Source organism: Scatophagus argus, chromosome 24 (genome assembly GCF_020382885.2).
Source record: "Scatophagus argus isolate fScaArg1 chromosome 24, fScaArg1.pri, whole genome shotgun sequence".
NCBI lineage: Eukaryota > Metazoa > Chordata > Actinopteri > Scatophagidae > Scatophagus > Scatophagus argus.
In genome coordinates, this window is record NC_058516.1 from 12,519,322 (window position 1) to 12,541,877 (window position 22,556).

Consider the following 22,556-nt stretch of genomic DNA (forward strand, 5'->3'; position numbering starts at 1 on the left):
GGAAAATACAACTGATGAAAGTGCAAGCGGGAGCCATGACGTGGCAACGACTTGCACCATTACAACTCACTGGACTCCGATTGACCACTTACGACCCGCCAAAGGCAAACATGAATTTCAGATGATTGTCGTCAGTTCATCGAGCTCGATCTTGCTATTGTTTACTTGCCATTGTATTGAAAGGAGGCGGGCATTGTGAAACTGAATTCAGTATTTAAGAGGGGCAAATCTGTACAAAAACCACCACTTCTGGTGCTACTGCTTCAACTCACAGGTGCCTCGGACAAATAGTGGGACTACAGAGAAACGCAAGCACCGACTGGACAGGACCTTGAATTCAGTAGGTGCAACTTGATGGGGATGTGGCTTATGACAAAATCTACAGCTGTATGAAATTGGAATCACATCCAGATGACCTCAAATAGAGACACAGATGAGTGTTGTGTGCATAAGTGCTTCTCTTTGGGGTTGTCTTGGTTGTAAGTTTGTCAACAGATCTGTTGTTGTTCGGATAGAAAGACTGATCATTCAATTCATTATTGCCATGCCTAGCCAAAAGCCTAAACTTGTCATCAACAATACCCAAACACAAGCGCTGACTTAAATTCTGAATGCAGTAAGTGCTACTTGTTGGGGTACTTTTGCTGACACCTGAAACTTTCTCTCTAAACAATTTATTCCCTTGCTCACTGCCAGTCTGTAAGATTGGCCCAACTTGAGCATTGACAGTACAGTCGAATTCTGTAAGTGCTACTTGTTGGGGCGGTCGAATGTGACAAAAAATCTACAAACATACGGAACTGGAATTATATCTAGAGTAGCTCAAATGGAGACATGGTTGATTGTTGTCTGTATGAGTGCTTCACTTTGTGGCTGTTACTTCTTCCACAATTAAATCATGGGAGTAATGCAGATATTATGCGTTTATTCTTTGCGTGGCTAGCCAAAAGCCTAAACTTGTCCCCAAAATTACCCAAACACAAGCACTGACTTGAAGTCTGAATGCAGTAAGTGCTATTTGTTGGGGTAGTATTGCCGGGCATTAACTTGACTTTTGAATTAAGTACATGTCACTTTTTGGGGTGAAAGCATATGACCAATGCATAAGAGAAGGAAATCACATCCAGATCACCTCAAATGGAGACACTGATGATTGCTTTGTTCATAAGTGCTTCTCTTTGGGGTTGTCTTTGTGACTTGGTCACCTGACAAATACTGAGGCTGTGTATTTACAGTATTCGTTGCATGACTAGCCAAAAGCCTAAACTTGTCCCCAAAATCACCCAAACACAAGCACTGACTTGAAGTCTGAAGGCAGTAAGTGCTATTTGTTGGGGTAGTATTGTCGGGCATTAACTTGACTTTTGAAATAAGTACATGTCACTTTTGGGGGGGGGTGACTGCATATGACCAATGCATAAGAGAAGGAAATCACATCCAGATCACCTCAAATGGAGACACTGATGATTGCTTTGTTCATAAGTGCTTCTCTTTGGGGTTGTCTTTGTTGTGACTTGGTCACCTGACAAATACTGAGGCTGTGTATTTACAGTATTCGTTGCATGACTAGCCAAAAGCCTAAACTTGTCCCCAAAATCACCCAAACACAAGCACTGACTTGAAGTCTGGAGGCAGTAAGTGCTTCTTGTTGGGGTACTTTTGGGATCTCTGAATTCCCAAGTTTCCTACACAGAATTCATCCGGGAGCGTTTTGTATATCACATGTTACTGAGTGAATAACACTGTTTGGATTCCTGCTGTTGTATTCATGCAGTGGTACTGAAACTACTGAAAAAAGTTTTAGGCTTCTTTGACAGAATGTGTGCGATGATATTCGCCCAACAACAACATTGCAAATCAAGTCAGAACGGCACCGGCATATAACACAGGACATGGAGGAAAGGGAGGAAACCACGGCCCGTACGGCTAAGAAAAGAGAATGCAGCTTCAACAATCAACAGCCGGTACAAAAACAAAGGCATTTCTCCCCGTCGGGGAATCGAACCCCGGTCTTCCGCGTGACAGGCGGAGATACTGTCCACTATACTAACGAGGAAGGCTGTACATTGCTTGCACTGCCTTGCACAGCTGTTCCAGCCATTGCATGAGGGAATGCAGAGACACCATGGGAAGTATTTACCTTGGTGACGGAGATTGCGGAGGTGTTAGCCGGGTCCCACAGTTGAAATCTCCCAGACACTGCATCTTTAATTCTGTTTACTGTCCCCACCCCTAAGCGCTTCTTCCTTTTCCAGCTTTGGCTATCTGAACTCAAAATCCATTATGGGTATGAATTGTTAATAACAGACAAAAAGGAAAATAAACACCCTTAACATGTAAAATTGGCATTAGAAAAAAGTTGGTTAAGTATACAGGTGCTTTCAGCCATGCACGCGCGAGCAACGTGGTGGTCAGCAGTTTCTGTAGTGCGTTCGCCTAACGTGCGAAAGGTCTCCGGTTGGAAACCGGGCAGAAACAGCTCTCTTTGTTTCAGTTTACGGTGAATATTGGTGTCAGTACATCATTTGAGTTACTAATATTCATTCTAATCGGAAGAATTATTTCATCTTCCAAATTCAGATATATGATGCCACGGCCTCTTTAAAAAGCCTCTTTGTAGCAGCAGTGTTAGCTTACGGCCACACCACCCTGAACACGCCCGATCTCGTCCGATCTCGGAAGCTAAGCAGGGTCGGGCCTGGTTAGTACTTGGATGGGAGACCGCCTGGGAATACCAGGTGCTGTAAGCTTTTTCATACCTCTCAACAACCAGCAGAGGGCGCTGTTGGCTCTTCAGTGGCGATCCAGCCTTGGTGAAATGAGCAGAGTTAGATCATAAAGACCTACAATGGCAGCTGTGGAATGTCACCAACTTCCACTTTTCTCAAAAACTACTGCTTCGTTTCACCAGTTCACATTGATTAGACTCTATGCTACTTATTCAATCCACTTGAGAAGAGAATATTGTGCTTTCCTTTGCCCTGCATTGTTATTGTCGGTGGTTATTGCACATATGTGGTGCTGTGTTTAGTTCAATGGTCTGGTTAATGCAGTAATGCAATTAGTCGCAATTCTGCGGTCACCAGAGAAGGCAACCATACGGCTCTTGTTGCCGTTGTTGTTTTTATTTTGACAGCAAGAGGGTTCGAAACAGACTACAATGGAGCTCTTTCAACAAATGGCTGTTTCTAGCATAATAGATGTTTATGGTTCTTGTCCCTGCAGCTTTTACTGTCCGATACACAACTGCTCCGACACACAAGACGACTGTGACTGGATCCACTTAAAAATCTCTCATCGAGCTCTCGTCCCGGTCGTTGGCACAGTCGTTTCCCGGAAGTACGCTCATTTAGCCTCTGTCAGCGCCATGTTAAAAGTGTATGAGATCGGTTAATTAGTGTCAAATAGTGAAACGAGCACTTGCAGAAGTACAAGTTCTTGCGCGTGCATGGCGGAAAGCACCTGTATACTGAACCGCAAATAAGAAAACAAATTAGAGCTAGCAAGGCGGAGAAAGACTTTCGGTGGGCCTTGAAGAAATCCTGGCAAGCCGTCCGGTGACTCAGCAAGGGGAAGCGGCATCTTGTTCATATATTGTGTGTAACTCATATACGGTTAATTTAAATAATGTACTGACACCAATATTCATCGTAAACTGAAACGAAGAGAGCTGTTTCTGCCCGGTTTCGAACCGGGGACCTTTCGCGTGTTAGGCGAACGTGATGACCACTACACTACAGAAACTGCTGTGAGCCGCTTTATTTGCGCGTGCACGGCTGAAAAGCAACTGTATACTAAACCACAAGCTTTTTTCTAATGCCAGTGGACATATTAATGTTACATGTTAAGGATTTTTTCCCCTTTTTGTCTGTTATTAACCCGGCTAACATCTCCGCAATCTCCATCACCAAGGTAAATGCTTCCCATGGTGTCTCTGCAGCCCCCCGTGCAATGGCTGGAACAGCTGTGCAAGGCAGCGCATGCAGAGTATAATCTTCCTCGTTAGTATAGGGGACAGTATCTCCGCCTGTGGTGGGGTTCGATTCCCCGACGGGGAGAGTTAAGTTATATCTGCTCCTGATTGTTCAAGTAAACACCATTCATTTCTGCGTCAAATGCATCCAAGTGGCGGTTAGGTTGAGCTTTCTGTTGACCCTGTGAGTGCTGAAGCCCCAGATTGCGACAATTTGCAATATTACATCAAACTAAATATCGCCACCGATCTTGTTTCCCCACCAGTAGCTGTCTAACGTGCAATACTTTAATGCTAACCCAAAGTTCCCGTTCAAAGTATTTGAGGAAATCGAAGTTGAAAGTTGCTTACTTATAGTGCTAAATGGAATAAAGGCGAAAGCGTTTTCTCATTGACAGTATGACTTTATCTTTCAAGCTGCAGCTTTTTAAAGTCTCGGTGTCGAAAACCAGCACCGAAAGGGTTAACAGGCAGCAACAGGTTGACTACACTGTGTAATCGGTGCGATAATTGGAGTTAGCACGGAAAAACTTCAGTACCACAAACCTATTGCAACATGTTTCCGCCCGGTTTCGAACCGGGGACCTTTCGCGTGTGAGGCGAACGTGATAACCACTACACTACGGAAACCACAGCCACCTAGCCCTCCTCGGTGTGGCTCAAAGTACCCGTAAACTGAACCGCAAACATTTTTAATGCCGGAAGCACTTTTACATGTTCAGGATGTTTTTTAATGAACAATTATTAGCCATCAAGAGTTCTGCTGCTTGTCTAATCAAAGTTTTCTTCTCCCTCGTTATGACTGGGTCCTGTGCGCTGTGTTAACCGTTCCTCCATGGTCAGAAAGCACACGACAGGCTTGTTTACCTCCAGGGCCGAAGTTGATGTTGCTGACTTTGAGGTTAATCCCCTTCACTTTCACAGCAGTTGGGGAAGCAACACACGGGAGCTCCACTTGGTCTTGAGATGCAGCAGGCTTTACTATATCACAACGGTGACCTATACTTTAAATTTGCTACTAAACAGGGCCACTTCATTGCGTGCTGTCAATCTGAATCTCTGCTCGCCGCCCGCTACATTCACTGTCCCTTCAACATTTGCATGCACAAACAGGAACAGGAAACAGGAACGCATGCATAGACTGGGTAAGCCTCCGTTTGAGTAACACGTCTGTTGTGAGTCTCGCACTGTTTGTTGATTTAACTCTGCTCATTTCATCAAAGCTGGATCTCCACTGAAGAGCCAACGGCGCCCTCTGCTGGTTGTTAAGAGACAAGAAAAAGCTTACAGCACCTGGTATTCCCAGGCGGTCTCCCATCCAAGTACTAACCAGGCCCGACCCTGCTTAGCTTCCGAGATCAGACGAGATCGGGCGTGTTCAGGGTGGTATGGCCGTAAGCTGTACATGTTTATTTAAAAGGACCTTTTAAAGATGCCATGGCATCATGTGTCTGAATTTCGTAGATGAAATAATTCTTTCGATTAGAATGAATATTAAATGAATATACAATATTCTCTTCTCAAGTGGATTACAAGTAGCATAGAGTCTAATCAATGTGAACTAGTGAAACGAAACAATCGTGCTTGAGAAAACTGGAACTTGGTGACATTCCACAGCTGCCGTTGTAGGTCTTTATGATCTAACTCTGCTCATTTCATCAAGGCTGGATCTCCACTGAAGAGTCAACAGCGGTAAGTGCTATTTGTTGGGGTAGTATTGCCGGGCATTAACTTGACTTTTGAATTAAGTACATGTCACTTTTTGGGGTGAAAGCATATGACCAATGCATAAGAGAAGGAAATCACATCCAGATCACCTCAAATGGAGACACCGATGATTGCTTTGTTCATAAGTGCTTCTCTTTGGGGTTGTCTTTGTTGTGACTTGGTCACCTGACAAATACTGAGGCTGTGTATTTACAATATTCGTTGCATGACTAGCCAAAAGCCTAAACTTGTCCCCAAAATCACCCAAACACAAGCACTGACTTGAAGTCTGGAGGCAGTAAGTGCTTCTTGTTGGGGTACTTTTGGGATCTCTGAATTCCCAAGTTTCCTACACAGAATTCATCCGGGAGCGTTTTGTATATCACATGTTACTGAGTGAATAACACTGTTTGGATTCCTGCTGTTGTATTCATGCAGTGGTACTGAAACTACTGAAAAAAGTTTTAGGCTTCTTTGACAGAATGTGTGCTTGAAGTACTAATTCAGTGGGAGCTGTGCTTATTTGAATTGCTTAGAAACTTGGAAAATACAACTGATGAAAGTGCAAGCGGGAGCCATGACGTGGCAACGACTTGCACCATTACAACTCACTGGACTCCGATTGACCACTTACGACCCGCCAAAGGCAAACATGAATTTCAGATGATTGTCGTCAGTTCATCGAGCTCGATCTTGCTATTGTTTACTTGCCATTGTATTGAAAGGAGGCGGGCATTGTGAAACTGAATTCAGTATTTAAGAGGGGCAAATCTGTACAAAAACCACCACTTCTGGTGCTACTGCTTCAACTCACAGGTGCCTCGGACAAATAGTGGGACTACAGAGAAACGCAAGCACCGACTGGACAGGACCTTGAATTCAGTAGGTGCAACTTGATGGGGATGTGGCTTATGACAAAATCTACAGCTGCATGAAATTGGAATCACATCCAGATGACCTCAAATAGAGACACAGATGAGTGTTGTGTGCATAAGTGCTTCTCTTTGGGGTTGTCTTGGTTGTAAGTTTGTCAACAGATATATTGTTGTTCGGATAGAAAGACTGATCATTCAATTCATTATTGCCATGCCTAGCCAAAAGCCTAAACTTGTCATCAACAATACCCAAACACAAGCGCTGACTTAAATTCTGAATGCAGTAAGTGCTACTTGTTGGGGTACTTTTGCTGACACCTGAAACTTTCTCTCTAAACAATTTATTCCCTTGCTCACTGCCAGTCTGTAAGATTGGCCCAACTTGAGCATTGACAGTACAGTCGAATTCTGTAAGTGCTACTTGTTGGGGCGGTCGAATGTGACAAAAAATCTACAAACATACGGAACTGGAATTATATCTAGAGTAGCTCAAATGGAGACATGGTTGATTGTTGTCTGTATGAGTGCTTCACTTTGTGGCTGTTACTTCTTCCACAATTAAATCACGAGAGTAATGCAGATATTATGCTTTTATTCTTTGCGTGGCTAGCCAAAAGCCTCAACTTGTCCCCAAAATTACCCAAACACAAGCACTGACTTGAAGTCTGAAGGCAGTAAGTGCTATTTGTTGGGGTAGTATTGCCGGGCATTAACTTGACTTTTGAATTAAGTCCATGTCACTTTTTGGGGTGAAAGCATATGATCAATGCATAAGAGAAGGAAATCACATCCAGATCACCTCAAATGGAGACACTGATGATTGCTTTGTTCATAAGTGCTTCTCTTTGGGGTTGTTGTGACTTGGTCACCTGACAAATACCGAGGCTGTGTATTTACAGTATTCGTTGCATGACTAGCCAAAAGCCTAAACTTGTCCCCAAAATCACCCAAACACAAGCACTGACTTGAAGTCTGAAGGCAGTAAGTGCTATTTGTTGGGGTAGTATTGTCGGGCGTTAACTTGACTTTTGAAATAAGTACATGTCACTTTTGGGGGGGTGACTGCATATTACCAATGCATAAGAGAAGGAAATCACATCCAGATCACCTCAAATGGAGACACTGATGATTGCTTTGTTCATAAGTGCTTCTCTTTGGGGTTGTCTTTGTTGTGACTTGGTCACCTGACAAATACTGAGGCTGTGTATTTACAGTATTCGTTGCATGACTAGCCAAAAGCCTAAACTTGTCCCCAAAATCACCCAAACACAAGCACTGACTTGAAGTCTGGAGGCAGTAAGTGCTTCTTGTTGGGGTACTTTTGGGATCTCTGAATTCCCAAGTTTCCTACACAGAATTCATCCGGGAGCGTTTTGTATATCACATGTTACTGAGTGAATAACACTGTTTGGATTCCTGCTGTTGTATTCATGCAGTGGTACTGAAACTACTGAAAAAAGTTTTAGGCTTCTTTGACAGAATGTGTGCGATGATATTCGCCCAACAACAACATTGCAAATCAAGTCAGAACGGCACCGGCATATAACACAGGACATGGAGGAAAGGGAGGAAACCACGGCCCGTACGGCTAAGAAAAGAGAATGCAGCTTCAACAATCAACAGCCGGTACAAAAACAAAGGCATTTCTCCCCGTCGGGGAATCGAACCCCGGTCTTCCGCGTGACAGGCGGAGATACTGTCCACTATACTAACGAGGAAGGCTGTACATTGCTTGCACTGCCTTGCACAGCTGTTCCAGCCATTGCATGAGGGAATGCAGAGACACCATGGGAAGTATTTACCTTGGTGACGGAGATTGCGGAGGTGTTAGCCGGGTCCCACAGTTGAAATCTCCCAGACACTGCATCTTTAATTCTGTTTACTGTCCCCACCCCTAAGCGCTTCTTCCTTTTCCAGCTTTGGCTATCTGAACTCAAAATCCATTATGGGTATGAATTGTTAATAACAGACAAAAAGGAAAATAAACACCCTTAACATGTAAAATTGGCATTAGAAAAAAGTTGGTTAAGTATACAGGTGCTTTCAGCCATGCACGCGCGAGCAACGTGGTGGTCAGCAGTTTCTGTAGTGCGTTCGCCTAACGTGCGAAAGGTCTCCGGTTGGAAACCGGGCAGAAACAGCTCTCTTTGTTTCAGTTTACGGTGAATATTGGTGTCAGTACATCATTTGAGTTACTAATATTCATTCTAATCGGAAGAATTATTTCATCTTCCAAATTCAGATATATGATGCCACGGCCTCTTTAAAAAGCCTCTTTGTAGCAGCAGTGTTAGCTTACGGCCACACCACCCTGAACACGCCCGATCTCGTCCGATCTCGGAAGCTAAGCAGGGTCGGGCCTGGTTAGTACTTGGATGGGAGACCGCCTGGGAATACCAGGTGCTGTAAGCTTTTTCACTTCTCTTAGCAACCAGCAGAGGGCGCTCTTCAGTGGAGCGACAGCCTTGAAGAAATGAGCAGAGTAAAATCATAAAGACCTACAACGGCAGCTGTGGAACGTCACCAACTTCCAGTTTTCACAAGAACTACTGCTTCGTTTCACTAGTTCACATTGATTGGACTATGGTACTGATCCCATCCACTTGAGACGAGAATGTTGTATATTGGTTCAATATTCATTGTAATCAGAGGAATTATTTCATCTGCAGAATTCAGATACATGATGCCATGGCATCTTTAAAAGGTCCTTTTAAATAAGCGTGTGCAGCTTACGGCCATACCACCCTGAACACGCCCGATCTCGTCTGATCTCGGAAGCTAAGCAGGGTCGGGCCTGGTTAGTACTTGGATGGGAGACCGCCTGGGAATACCAGGTGCTGTAAGCTTTTTCATACCTCTCAACAACCAGCAGAGGGCGCTGTTGGCTCTTCAGTGGCGATCCAGCCTTGGTGAAATGAGCAGAGTTAGATCATAAAGACCTACAATGGCAGCTGTGGAATGTCACCAACTTCCACTTTTCTCAAAAACTACTGCTTCGTTTCACCAGTTCACATTGATTAGACTCTATGCTACTTATTCAATCCACTTGAGAAGAGAATATTGTGCTTTCCTTTGCCCTGCATTGTTATTGTCGGTGGTTATTGCACATATGTGGTGCTGTGTTTAGTTCAATGGTCTGGTTAATGCAGTAATGCAATTAGTCGCAATTCTGCGGTCACCAGAGAAGGCAACCATACGGCTCTTGTTGCCGTTGTTGTTTTTATTTTGACAGCAAGAGGGTTCGAAACAGGCTACAATGGAGCTCTTTCAACAAATGGCTGTTTCTAGCATAATAGATGTTTATGGTTCTTGTCCCTGCAGCTTTTACTGTCCGATACACAACTGCTCCGACACACAAGACGACTGTGACTGGATCCACTTAAAAATCTCTCATCGAGCTCTCGTCCCGGTCGTTGGCACAGTCGTTTCCCGGAAGTACGCTCATTTAGCCTCTGTCAGCGCCATGTTAAAAGTGTATGAGATCGGTTAATTAGTGTCAAATAGTGAAACGAGCACTTGCAGAAGTACAAGTTCTTGCGCGTGCATGGCGGAAAGCACCTGTATACTGAACCGCAAATAAGAAAACAAATTAGAGCTAGCAAGGCGGAGAAAGACTTTCGGTGGGCCTTGAAGAAATCCTGGCAAGCCGTCCGGTGACTCAGCAAGGGGAAGCGGCATCTTGTTCATATATTGTGTGTAACTCATATACGGTTAATTTAAATAATGTACTGACACCAATATTCATCGTAAACTGAAACGAAGAGAGCTGTTTCTGCCCGGTTTCGAACCGGGGACCTTTCGCGTGTTAGGCGAACGTGATGACCACTACACTACAGAAACTGCTGTGAGCCGCTTTATTTGCGCGTGCACGGCTGAAAAGCAACTGTATACTAAACCACAAGCTTTTTTCTAATGCCAGTGGACATATTAATGTTACATGTTAAGGATTTTTTCCCCTTTTTGTCTGTTATTAACCCGGCTAACATCTCCGCAATCTCCATCACCAAGGTAAATGCTTCCCATGGTGTCTCTGCAGCCCCCCGTGCAATGGCTGGAACAGCTGTGCAAGGCAGCGCATGCAGAGTATAATCTTCCTCGTTAGTATAGGGGACAGTATCTCCGCCTGTGGTGGGGTTCGATTCCCCGACGGGGAGAGTTAAGTTATATCTGCTCCTGATTGTTCAAGTAAACACCATTCATTTCTGCGTCAAATGCATCCAAGTGGCGGTTAGGTTGAGCTTTCTGTTGACCCTGTGAGTGCTGAAGCCCCAGATTGCGACAATTTGCAATATTACATCAAACTAAATATCGCCACCGATCTTGTTTCCCCACCAGTAGCTGTCTAACGTGCAATACTTTAATGCTAACCCAAAGTTCCCGTTCAAAGTATTTGAGGAAATCGAAGTTGAAAGTTGCTTACTTATAGTGCTAAATGGAATAAAGGCGAAAGCGTTTTCTCATTGACAGTATGACTTTATCTTTCAAGCTGCAGCTTTTTAAAGTCTCGGTGTCGAAAACCAGCACCGAAAGGGTTAACAGGCAGCAACAGGTTGACTACACTGTGTAATCGGTGCGATAATTGGAGTTAGCACGGAAAAACTTCAGTACCACAAACCTATTGCAACATGTTTCCGCCCGGTTTCGAACCGGGGACCTTTCGCGTGTGAGGCGAACGTGATAACCACTACACTACGGAAACCACAGCCACCTAGCCCTCCTCGGTGTGGCTCAAAGTACCCGTAAACTGAACCGCAAACATTTTTAATGCCGGAAGCACTTTTACATGTTCAGGATGTTTTTTAATGAACAATTATTTGCCATCAAGAGTTCTGCTGCTTGTCTAATCAAAGTTTTCTTCTCCCTCGTTATGACTGGGTCCTGTGCGCTGTGTTAACCGTTCCTCCATGGTCAGAAAGCACACGACAGGCTTGTTTACCTCCAGGGCCGAAGTTGATGTTGCTGACTTTGAGGTTAATCCCCTTCACTTTCACAGCAGTTGGGGAAGCAACACACGGGAGCTCCACTTGGTCTTGAGATGCAGCAGGCTTTACTATATCACAACGGTGACCTATACTTTAAATTTGCTACTAAACAGGGCCACTTCATTGCGTGCTGTCAATCTGAATCTCTGCTCGCCGCCCGCTACATTCACTGTCCCTTCAACATTTGCATGCACAAACAGGAACAGGAAACAGGAACGCATGCATAGACTGGGTAAGCCTCCGTTTGAGTAACACGTCTGTTGTGAGTCTCGCACTGTTTGTTGATTTAACTCTGCTCATTTCATCAAAGCTGGATCTCCACTGAAGAGCCAACGGCGCCCTCTGCTGGTTGTTAAGAGACAAGAAAAAGCTTACAGCACCTGGTATTCCCAGGCGGTCTCCCATCCAAGTACTAACCAGGCCCGACCCTGCTTAGCTTCCGAGATCAGACGAGATCGGGCGTGTTCAGGGTGGTATGGCCGTAAGCTGTACATGTTTATTTAAAAGGACCTTTTAAAGATGCCATGGCATCATGTGTCTGAATTTCGTAGATGAAATAATTCTTTCGATTAGAATGAATATTAAATGAATATACAATATTCTCTTCTCAAGTGGATTACAAGTAGCATAGAGTCTAATCAATGTGAACTAGTGAAACGAAACAATCGTGCTTGAGAAAACTGGAACTTGGTGACATTCCACAGCTGCCGTTGTAGGTCTTTATGATCTAACTCTGCTCATTTCATCAAGGCTGGATCTCCACTGAAGAGTCAACAGCGGTAAGTGCTATTTGTTGGGGTAGTATTGCCGGGCATTAACTTGACTTTTGAATTAAGTACATGTCACTTTTTGGGGTGAAAGCATATGACCAATGCATAAGAGAAGGAAATCACATCCAGATCACCTCAAATGGAGACACCGATGATTGCTTTGTTCATAAGTGCTTCTCTTTGGGGTTGTCTTTGTTGTGACTTGGTCACCTGACAAATACTGAGGCTGTGTATTTACAATATTTGTTGCATGACTAGCCAAAAGCCTAAACTTGTCCCCAAAATCACCCAAACACAAGCACTGACTTGAAGTCTGGAGGCAGTAAGTGCTTCTTGTTGGGGTACTTTTGGGATCTCTGAATTCCCAAGTTTCCTACACAGAATTCATCCGGGAGCGTTTTGTATATCACATGTTACTGAGTGAATAACACTGTTTCCTGATTCCTGCTGTTGTATTCATGCAATGGTACTGAAACTACTGAAAAAAGTTTTAGGCTTCTTTGACAGAATGTGTGCTTGAAGTACTAATTCAGTGGGAGCTGTGCTTATTTGAATTGCTTAGAAACTTGGAAAATACAACTGATGAAAGTGCAAGCGGGAGCCATGACGTGGCAACGACTTGCACCATTACAACTCACTGGACTCCGATTGACCACTTACGACCCGCCAAAGGCAAACATGAATTTCAGATGATTGTCGTCAGTTCATCGAGCTCGATCTTGCTATTGTTTACTTGCCATTGTATTGAAAGGAGGCGGGCATTGTGAAACTGAATTCAGTATTTAAGAGGGGCAAATCTGTACAAAAACCACCACTTCTGGTGCTACTGCTTCAACTCACAGGTGCCTCGGACAAATAGTGGGACTACAGAGAAACGCAAGCACCGACTGGACAGGACCTTGAATTCAGTAGGTGCAACTTGATGGGGATGTGGCTTATGACAAAATCTACAGCTGTATGAAATTGGAATCACATCCAGATGACCTCAAATAGAGACACAGATGAGTGTTGTGTGCATAAGTGCTTCTCTTTGGGGTTGTCTTGGTTGTAAGTTTGTCAACAGATATGTTGTTGTTCGGATAGAAAGACTGATCATTCAATTCATTATTGCCATGCCTAGCCAAAAGCCTAAACTTGTCATCAACAATACCCAAACACAAGCGCTGACTTAAATTCTGAATGCAGTAAGTGCTACTTGTTGGGGTACTTTTGCTGACACCTGAAACTTTCTCTCTAAACAATTTATTCCCTTGCTCACTGCCAGTCTGTAAGATTGGCCCAACTTGAGCATTGACAGTACAGTCGAATTCTGTAAGTGCTACTTGTTGGGGCGGTCGAATGTGACAAAAAATCTACAAACATACGGAACTGGAATTATATCTAGAGTAGCTCAAATGGAGACATGGTTGATTGTTGTCTGTATGAGTGCTTCACTTTGTGGCTGTTACTTCTTCCACAATTAAATCACGGGAGTAATGCAGATATTATGCGTTTATTCTTTGCGTGGCTAGCCAAAAGCCTAAACTTGTCCCCAAAATTACCCAAACACAAGCACTGACTTGAAGTCTGAATGCGGTAAGTGCTATTTGTTGGGGTAGTATTGCCGGGCATTAACTTGACTTTTGAATTAAGTCCATGTCACTTTTTGGGGTGAAAGCATATGATCAATGCATAAGAGAAGGAAATCACATCCAGATCACCTCAAATGGAGACACTGATGATTGCTTTGTTCATAAGTGCTTCTCTTTGGGGTTGTTGTGACTTGGTCACCTGACAAATACTGAGGCTGTGTATTTACAATATTTGTTGCATGACTAGCCAAAAGCCTAAACTTGTCCCCAAAATCACCCAAACACAAGCACTGACTTGAAGTCTGAAGGCAGTAAGTGCTATTTGTTGGGGTAGTATTGTCGGGCGTTAACTTGACTTTTGAAATAAGTACATGTCACTTTTGGGGGGGTGACTGCATATTACCAATGCATAAGAGAAGGAAATCACATCCAGATCACCTCAAATGGAGACACTGATGATTGCTTTGTTCATAAGTGCTTCTCTTTGGGGTTGTCTTTGTTGTGACTTGGTCACCTGACAAATACTGAGGCTGTGTATTTACAGTATTCGTTGCATGACTAGCCAAAAGCCTAAACTTGTCCCCAAAATCACCCAAACACAAGCACTGACTTGAAGTCTGGAGGCAGTAAGTGCTTCTTGTTGGGGTACTTTTGGGATCTCTGAATTCCCAAGTTTCCTACACAGAATTCATCCGGGAGCGTTTTGTATATCACATGTTACTGAGTGAATAACACTGTTTGGATTCCTGCTGTTGTATTCATGCAATGGTACTGAAACTACTGAAAAAAGTTTTAGGCTTCTCTGACAGAATGTGTGCGATGATATTCGCCCAACAACAACATTGCAAATCAAGTCAGAACGGCACCGGCATATAACACAGGACATGGAGGAAAGGGAGGAAACCACGGCCCGTACGGCTAAGAAAAGAGAATGCAGCTTCAACAATCAACAGCCGGTACAAAAACAAAGGCATTTCTCCCCGTCGGGGAATCGAACCCCGGTCTTCCGCGTGACAGGCGGAGATACTGTCCACTATACTAACGAGGAAGGCTGTACATTGCTTGCACTGCCTTGCACAGCTGTTCCAGCCATTGCATGAGGGAATGCAGAGACACCATGGGAAGTATTTACCTTGGTGACGGAGATTGCGGAGGTGTTAGCCGGGTCCCACAGTTGAAATCTCCCAGACACTGCATCTTTAATTCTGTTTACTGTCCCCACCCCTAAGCGCTTCTTCCTTTTCCAGCTTTGGCTATCTGAACTCAAAATCCATTATGGGTATGAATTGTTAATAACAGACAAAAAGGAAAATAAACACCCTTAACATGTAAAATTGGCATTAGAAAAAAGTTGGTTAAGTATACAGGTGCTTTTCAGCCGTGCACGCGCAAATAAAGCGGCTCACAGCAGTTTCTGTAGTGTAGTGGTCATCACGTTCGCCTAACGCGCGAAAGGTCCCCGGTTCGAAACCGGGCAGAAACAGCTCTCTTCGTTTCAGTTTACGATGAATATTGGTGTCAGTACATTATTTAAATTAACCGTATATGAGTTACACACAATATATGAACAAGATGCCGCTTCCCCTTGCTGAGTCACCGGACGGCTTGCCAGGATTTCTTCAAGGCCCACCGAAAGTCTTTCTCCGCCTTGCTAGCTCTAATTTGTTTTCTTATTTGCGGTTCAGTATACAGGTGCTGAACAACCAGCAGAGGGCGCTGTTGGCTCTTCAGTGGCGATCCAGCCTTGGTGAAATGAGCAGAGTTAGATCATAAAGACCTACAATGGCAGCTGTGGAATGTCACCAACTTCCACTTTTCTCAAAAACTACTGCTTCGTTTCACCAGTTCACATTGATTAGACTCTATGCTACTTATTCAATCCACTTGAGAAGAGAATATTGTGCTTTCCTTTGCCCTGCATTGTTATTGTCGGTGGTTATTGCACATATGTGGTGCTGTGTTTAGTTCAATGGTCTGGTTAATGCAGTAATGCAATTAGTCGCAATTCTGCGGTCACCAGAGAAGGCAACCATACGGCTCTTGTTGCCGTTGTTGTTTTTATTTTGACAGCAAGAGGGTTCGAAACAGGCTACAATGGAGCTCTTTCAACAAATGGCTGTTTCTAGCATAATAGATGTTTATGGTTCTTGTCCCTGCAGCTTTTACTGTCCGATACACAACTGCTCCGACACACAAGACGACTGTGACTGGATCCACTTAAAAATCTCTCATCGAGCTCTCGTCCCGGTCGTTGGCACAGTCGTTTCCCGGAAGTACGCTCATTTAGCCTCTGTCAGCGCCATGTTAAAAGTGTATGAGATCGGTTAATTAGTGTCAAATAGTGAAACGAGCACTTGCAGAAGTACAAGTTCTTGCGCGTGCATGGCGGAAAGCACCTGTATACTGAACCGCAAATAAGAAAACAAATTAGAGCTAGCAAGGCGGAGAAAGACTTTCGGTGGGCCTTGAAGAAATCCTGGCAAGCCGTCCGGTGACTCAGCAAGGGGAAGCGGCATCTTGTTCATATATTGTGTGTAACTCATATACGGTTAATTTAAATAATGTACTGACACCAATATTCATCGTAAACTGAAACGAAGAGAGCTGTTTCTGCCCGGTTTCGAACCGGGGACCTTTCGCGTGTTAGGCGAACGTGATGACCACTACACTACAGAAACTGCTGTGAGCCGCTTTATTTGCGCGTGCACGGCTGAAAAGCAACTGTATACTAAACCACAAGCTTTTTTCTAATGCCAGTGGACATATTAATGTTACATGTTAAGGATTTTTTCCCCTTTTTGTCTGTTATTAACCCGGCTAACATCTCCGCAATCTCCATCACCAAGGTAAATGCTTCCCATGGTGTCTCTGCAGCCCCCCGTGCAATGGCTGGAACAGCTGTGCAAGGCAGCGCATGCAGAGTATAATCTTCCTCGTTAGTATAGGGGACAGTATCTCCGCCTGTGGTGGGGTTCGATTCCCCGACGGGGAGAGTTAAGTTATATCTGCTCCTGATTGTTCAAGTAAACACCATTCATTTCTGCGTCAAATGCATCCAAGTGGCGGTTAGGTTGAGCTTTCTGTTGACCCTGTGAGTGCTGAAGCCCCAGATTGCGACAATTTGCAATATTACATCAAACTAAATATCGCCACCGATCTTGTTTCCCCACCAGTAGCTGTCTAACGTGCAATACTTTAATGCTAACCCAAAGTTCCCGTTCAAAGTATTTGAGGAAATCGAAGTTGAAAGTTGCTTACTTATAGTGCTAAATGGAATAAAGGCGAAAGCGTTTTCTCATTGACAGTATGACTTTATCTTTCAAGCTGCAGCTTTTTAAAGTCTCGGTGTCGAAAACCAGCACCGAAAGGGTTAACAGGCAGCAACAGGTTGACTACACTGTGTAATCGGTGCGATAATTGGAGTTAGCACGGAAAAACTTCAGTACCACAAACCTATTGCAACATGTTTCCGCCCGGTTTCGAACCGGGGACCTTTCGCGTGTGAGGCGAACGTGATAACCACTACACTACGGAAACCACAGCCACCTAGCCCTCCTCGGTGTGGCTCAAAGTACCCGTAAACTGAACCGCAAACATTTTTAATGCCGGAAGCACTTTTACATGTTCAGGATGTTTTTTAATGAACAATTATTTGCCATCAAGAGTTCTGCTGCTTGTCTAATCAAAGTTTTCTTCTCCCTCGTTATGACTGGGTCCTGTGCGCTGTGTTAACCGTTCCTCCATGGTCAGAAAGCACACGACAGGCTTGTTTACCTCCAGGGCCGAAGTTGATGTTGCTGACTTTGAGGTTAATCCCCTTCACTTTCACAGCAGTTGGGGAAGCAACACACGGGAGCTCCACTTGGTCTTGAGATGCAGCAGGCTTTACTATATCACAACGGTGACCTATACTTTAAATTTGCTACTAAACAGGGCCACTTCATTGCGTGCTGTCAATCTGAATCTCTGCTCGCCGCCCGCTACATTCACTGTCCCTTCAACATTTGCATGCACAAACAGGAACAGGAAACAGGAACGCATGCATAGACTGGGTAAGCCTCCGTTTGAGTAACACGTCTGTTGTGAGTCTCGCACTGTTTGTTGATTTAACTCTGCTCATTTCATCAAAGCTGGATCTCCACTGAAGAGCCAACGGCGCCCTCTGCTGGTTGTTAAGAGACAAGAAAAAGCTTACAGCACCTGGTATTCCCAGGCGGTCTCCCATCCAAGTACTAACCAGGCCCGACCCTGCTTAGCTTCCGAGATCAGACGAGATCGGGCGTGTTCAGGGTGGTATGGCCGTAAGCTGTACATGTTTATTTAAAAGGACCTTTTAAAGATGCCATGGCATCATGTGTCTGAATTTCGTAGATGAAATAATTCTTTCGATTAGAATGAATATTAAATGAATATACAATATTCTCTTCTCAAGTGGATTACAAGTAGCATAGAGTCTAATCAATGTGAACTAGTGAAACGAAACAATCGTGCTTGAGAAAACTGGAACTTGGTGACATTCCACAGCTGCCGTTGTAGGTCTTTATGATCTAACTCTGCTCATTTCATCAAGGCTGGATCTCCACTGAAGAGTCAACAGCGGTAAGTGCTATTTGTTGGGGTAGTATTGCCGGGCATTAACTTGACTTTTGAATTAAGTACATGTCACTTTTTGGGGTGAAAGCATATGACCAATGCATAAGAGAAGGAAATCACATCCAGATCACCTCAAATGGAGACACCGATGATTGCTTTGTTCATAAGTGCTTCTCTTTGGGGTTGTCTTTGTTGTGACATCTGACAAATACTGAGGCTGTGTATTTACAATATTCGTTGCATGACTAGCCAAAAGCCTAAACTTGTCCCCAAAATCACCCAAACACAAGCACTGACTTGAAGTCTGGAGGCAGTAAGTGCTTCTTGTTGGGGTACTTTTGGGATCTCTGAATTCCCAAGTTTCCTACACAGAATTCATCCGGGAGCGTTTTGTATATCACATGTTACTGAGTGAATAACACTGTTTGGATTCCTGCTGTTGTATTCATGCAGTGTTACTGAATCTACTGAAAGAAGTTTTAGGCTTCTTTGACAGAATGTGTGCTTGAAGTACTAATTCAGTGGGAGCTGTGCTTATTTGAATTGCTTAGAAACTTGGAAAATACAACTGATGAAAGTGCAAGCGGGAGCCATGACGTGGCAACGACTTGCACCATTACAACTCACTGGACTCCGATTGACCACTTACGACCCGCCAAAGGCAAACATGAATTTCAGATGATTGTCGTCAGTTCATCGAGCTCGATCTTGCTATTGTTTACTTGTCATTGTATTGAAAGGAGGCGGGCATTGTGAAACTGAATTCAGTATTTAAGAGGGGCAAATCTGTACAAAAACCACCACTTCTGGTGCTACTGCTTCAACTCACAGGTGCCTCGGACAAATAGTGGGACTACAGAGAAACGCAAGCACCGACTGGACAGGACCTTGAATTCAGTAGGTGCAACTTGATGGGGATGTGGCTTATGACAAAATCTACAGCTGCATGAAATTGGAATCACATCCAGATGACCTCAAATAGAGACACAGATGAGTGTTGTGTGCATAAGTGCTTCTCTTTGGGGTTGTCTTGGTTGTAAGTTTGTCAACAGATATATTGTTGTTCGGATAGAAAGACTGATCATTCAATTCATTATTGCCATGCCTAGCCAAAAGCCTAAACTTGTCATCAACAATACCCAAACACAAGCACTGACTTAAATTCTGAATGCAGTAAGTGCTACTTGTTGGGGTACTTTTGCTGACACCTGAAACTTTCTCTCTAAACAATTTATTCCCTTGCTCACTGCCAGTCTGTAAGATTGGCCCAACTTGAGCATTGACAGTACAGTCGAATTCTGTAAGTGCTACTTGTTGGGGCGGTCGAATGTGACAAAAATCTACAAACATACGGAACTGGAATTATATCTAGAGTAGCTCAAATGGAGACATGGTTGATTGTTGTCTGTATGAGTGCTTCACTTTGTGGCTGTTACTTCTTCCACAATTAAATCATGGGAGTAATGCAGATATTATGCGTTTATTCTTTGCGTGGCTAGCCAAAAGCCTAAACTTGTCCCCAAAATCACCCAAACACAAGCACTGACTTGAAGTCTAAATGCAGTAAGTGCTATTTGTTGGGGTAGTATTGTCGGGCGTTAACTTGACTTTTGAAATAAGTACATGTCACTTTTTGGGGTGAAAGCATATGACCAATGCATAAGAGAAGGAAATCACATCCAGATCACCTCAAATGGAGACACTGATGATTGCTTTGTTCATAAGTGCTTCTCTTTGGGGTTGTCTTTGTTGTGACTTGGTCACCTGACAAATACTGAGGCTGTGTATTTACAGTATTCGTTGCATGACTAGCCAAAAGCCTAAACTTGTCCCCAAAATCACCCAAACACAAGCACTGACTTGAAGTCTGAATGCAGTAAGTGCTATTTGTTGGGGTAGTATTGCCGGGCATTAACTTGACTTTTGAATTAAGTACATGTCACTTTTTGGGGTGAAAGCATATGACCAATGCATAAGAGAAGGAAATCACATCCAGATCACCTCAAATGGAGACACCGATGATTGCTTTGTTCATAAGTGCTTCTCTTTGGGGTTGTCTTTGTTGTGACTTGGTCACCTGACAAATACTGAGGCTGTGTATTTACAATATTCATTGCATGACTAGCCAAAAGCCTAAACTTGTCCCCAAAATCACCCAAACACAAGCACTGACTTGAAGTCTGGAGGCAGTAAGTGCTTCTTGTTGGGGTACTTTTGGGATCTCTGAATTCCCAAGTTTCCTACACAGAATTCATCCGGGAGCGTTTTGTATATCACATGTTACTGAGTGAATAACACTGTTTGGATTCCTGCTGTTGTATTCATGCAGTGGTACTGAAACTACTGAAAGAAGTTTTAGGCTTCTCTGACAGAATGTGTGCGATGATATTCGCCCAACAACAACATTGCAAATCAAGTCAGAACGGCACCGGCATATAACACAGGACATGGAGGAAAGGGAGGAAACCACGGCCCGTACGGCTAAGAAAAGAGAATGCAGCTTCAACAATCAACAGCCGGTACAAAAACAAAGGCATTTCTCCCCGTCGGGGAATCGAACCCCGGTCTTCCGCGTGACAGGCGGAGATACTGTCCACTATACTAACGAGGAAGGCTGTACATTGCTTGCACTGCCTTGCACAGCTGTTCCAGCCATTGCATGAGGGAATGCAGAGACACCATGGGAAGTATTTACCTTGGTGACGGAGATTGCGGAGGTGTTAGCCGGGTCCCACAGTTGAAATCTCCCAGACACTGCATCTTTAATTCTGTTTACTGTCCCCACCCCTAAGCGCTTCTTCCTTTTCCAGCTTTGGCTATCTGAACTCAAAATCCATTATGGGTATGAATTGTTAATAACAGACAAAAAGGAAAATAAACACCCTTAACATGTAAAATTGGCATTAGAAAAAAGTTGGTTAAGTATACAGGTGCTTTCAGCCATGCACGCGCGAGCAACGTGGTGGTCAGCAGTTTCTGTAGTGCGTTCGCCTAACGTGCGAAAGGTCTCCGGTTGGAAACCGGGCAGAAACAGCTCTCTTTGTTTCAGTTTACGGTGAATATTGGTGTCAGTACATCATTTGAGTTACTAATATTCATTCTAATCGGAAGAATTATTTCATTTTCCAAATTCAGATATATGATGCCACGGCCTCTTTAAAAAGCCTCTTTGTAGTAGCAGTGTTCGCTTACGGCCATACCACCCTGAACACGCCCGATCTCGTCCGATCTCGGAAGCTAAGCAGGGTCGGGCCTGTTTAGTACTTGGATGGGAGACCGCCTGGGAATACCAGGTGCTGTAAGCTTTTTCACTTCTCTTAGCAACCAGCAGAGGGCGCTCTTCAGTGGAGCGACAGCCTTGAAGAAATGAGCAGAGTAAAATCATAAAGACCTACAACGGCAGCTGTGGAACGTCACCAACTTCCAGTTTTCACAAGAACTACTGCTTCGTTTCACTAGTTCACATTGATTGGACTATGGTACTGATCCCATCCACTTGAGACGAGAATGTTGTATATTGGTTCAATATTCATTGTAATCAGAGGAATTATTTCATCTGCAGAATTCAGATACATGATGCCATGGCATCTTTAAAAGGTCCTTTTAAATAAGCGTGTGCAGCTTACGGCCATACCACCCTGAACACGCCCGATCTCGTCTGATCTCGGAAGCTAAGCAGGGTCGGGCCTGGTTAGTACTTGGATGGGAGACCGCCTGGGAATACCAGGTGCTGTAAGCTTTTTCATACCTCTCAACAACCAGCAGAGGGCGCTGTTGGCTCTTCAGTGGCGATCCAGCCTTGGTGAAATGAGCAGAGTTAGATCATAAAGACCTACAATGGCAGCTGTGGAATGTCACCAACTTCCACTTTTCTCAAAAACTACTGCTTCGTTTCACCAGTTCACATTGATTAGACTCTATGCTACTTATTCAATCCACTTGAGAAGAGAATATTGTGCTTTCCTTTGCCCTGCATTGTTATTGTCGGTGGTTATTGCACATATGTGGTGCTGTGTTTAGTTCAATGGTCTGGTTAATGCAGTAATGCAATTAGTCGCAATTCTGCGGTCACCAGAGAAGGCAAC

At 44.0% G+C, this 22,556-nt stretch overlaps 19 non-coding genes across 19 annotated transcripts; 6 read left to right on the forward strand and 13 right to left on the reverse strand.

The window, feature by feature from the left end:
* Positions 1 to 1,984: 1,984 nt before the first annotated feature.
* On the reverse strand, positions 1,985 to 2,056 carry trnad-guc. The gene has a single exon. It is a non-coding gene; the product is annotated as a tRNA-Asp (tRNA).
* Positions 2,057 to 2,631: 575 nt separating this feature from the next.
* On the forward strand, positions 2,632 to 2,750 carry LOC124055853. Its single transcript, XR_006842843.1, has one exon. It is a non-coding gene; the product is annotated as a 5S ribosomal RNA (ribosomal RNA).
* A 921-nt stretch (positions 2,751 to 3,671) lies between these two features.
* Positions 3,672 to 3,744, reverse strand: trnav-aac. Its single transcript has one exon. It is a non-coding gene; the product is annotated as a tRNA-Val (tRNA).
* A 786-nt stretch (positions 3,745 to 4,530) lies between these two features.
* trnav-cac lies at positions 4,531 to 4,603 on the reverse strand. Its single transcript has one exon. It is a non-coding gene; the product is annotated as a tRNA-Val (tRNA).
* A 651-nt stretch (positions 4,604 to 5,254) lies between these two features.
* LOC124055838 lies at positions 5,255 to 5,373 on the reverse strand. The gene has a single exon (XR_006842829.1). It is a non-coding gene; the product is annotated as a 5S ribosomal RNA (ribosomal RNA).
* Positions 5,374 to 8,201: 2,828 nt separating this feature from the next.
* On the reverse strand, positions 8,202 to 8,273 carry trnad-guc. The gene has a single exon. It is a non-coding gene; the product is annotated as a tRNA-Asp (tRNA).
* A 575-nt stretch (positions 8,274 to 8,848) lies between these two features.
* LOC124055854 lies at positions 8,849 to 8,967 on the forward strand. Its single transcript, XR_006842844.1, has one exon. It is a non-coding gene; the product is annotated as a 5S ribosomal RNA (ribosomal RNA).
* Positions 8,968 to 9,282: 315 nt separating this feature from the next.
* On the forward strand, positions 9,283 to 9,401 carry LOC124055839. The gene has a single exon (XR_006842830.1). It is a non-coding gene; the product is annotated as a 5S ribosomal RNA (ribosomal RNA).
* Positions 9,402 to 10,322: 921 nt separating this feature from the next.
* On the reverse strand, positions 10,323 to 10,395 carry trnav-aac. Its single transcript has one exon. It is a non-coding gene; the product is annotated as a tRNA-Val (tRNA).
* A 786-nt stretch (positions 10,396 to 11,181) lies between these two features.
* Positions 11,182 to 11,254, reverse strand: trnav-cac. The gene has a single exon. It is a non-coding gene; the product is annotated as a tRNA-Val (tRNA).
* A 651-nt stretch (positions 11,255 to 11,905) lies between these two features.
* Positions 11,906 to 12,024, reverse strand: LOC124055841. Its single transcript, XR_006842831.1, has one exon. It is a non-coding gene; the product is annotated as a 5S ribosomal RNA (ribosomal RNA).
* Positions 12,025 to 14,854: 2,830 nt separating this feature from the next.
* On the reverse strand, positions 14,855 to 14,926 carry trnad-guc. The gene has a single exon. It is a non-coding gene; the product is annotated as a tRNA-Asp (tRNA).
* A 362-nt stretch (positions 14,927 to 15,288) lies between these two features.
* Positions 15,289 to 15,361, forward strand: trnav-aac. The gene has a single exon. It is a non-coding gene; the product is annotated as a tRNA-Val (tRNA).
* A 1,122-nt stretch (positions 15,362 to 16,483) lies between these two features.
* Positions 16,484 to 16,556, reverse strand: trnav-aac. Its single transcript has one exon. It is a non-coding gene; the product is annotated as a tRNA-Val (tRNA).
* Positions 16,557 to 17,342: 786 nt separating this feature from the next.
* trnav-cac lies at positions 17,343 to 17,415 on the reverse strand. Its single transcript has one exon. It is a non-coding gene; the product is annotated as a tRNA-Val (tRNA).
* A 651-nt stretch (positions 17,416 to 18,066) lies between these two features.
* On the reverse strand, positions 18,067 to 18,185 carry LOC124055842. Its single transcript, XR_006842832.1, has one exon. It is a non-coding gene; the product is annotated as a 5S ribosomal RNA (ribosomal RNA).
* Positions 18,186 to 21,010: 2,825 nt separating this feature from the next.
* trnad-guc lies at positions 21,011 to 21,082 on the reverse strand. Its single transcript has one exon. It is a non-coding gene; the product is annotated as a tRNA-Asp (tRNA).
* A 575-nt stretch (positions 21,083 to 21,657) lies between these two features.
* LOC124055852 lies at positions 21,658 to 21,776 on the forward strand. The gene has a single exon (XR_006842842.1). It is a non-coding gene; the product is annotated as a 5S ribosomal RNA (ribosomal RNA).
* A 315-nt stretch (positions 21,777 to 22,091) lies between these two features.
* On the forward strand, positions 22,092 to 22,210 carry LOC124055843. The gene has a single exon (XR_006842833.1). It is a non-coding gene; the product is annotated as a 5S ribosomal RNA (ribosomal RNA).
* Positions 22,211 to 22,556: the final 346 nt, after the last annotated feature.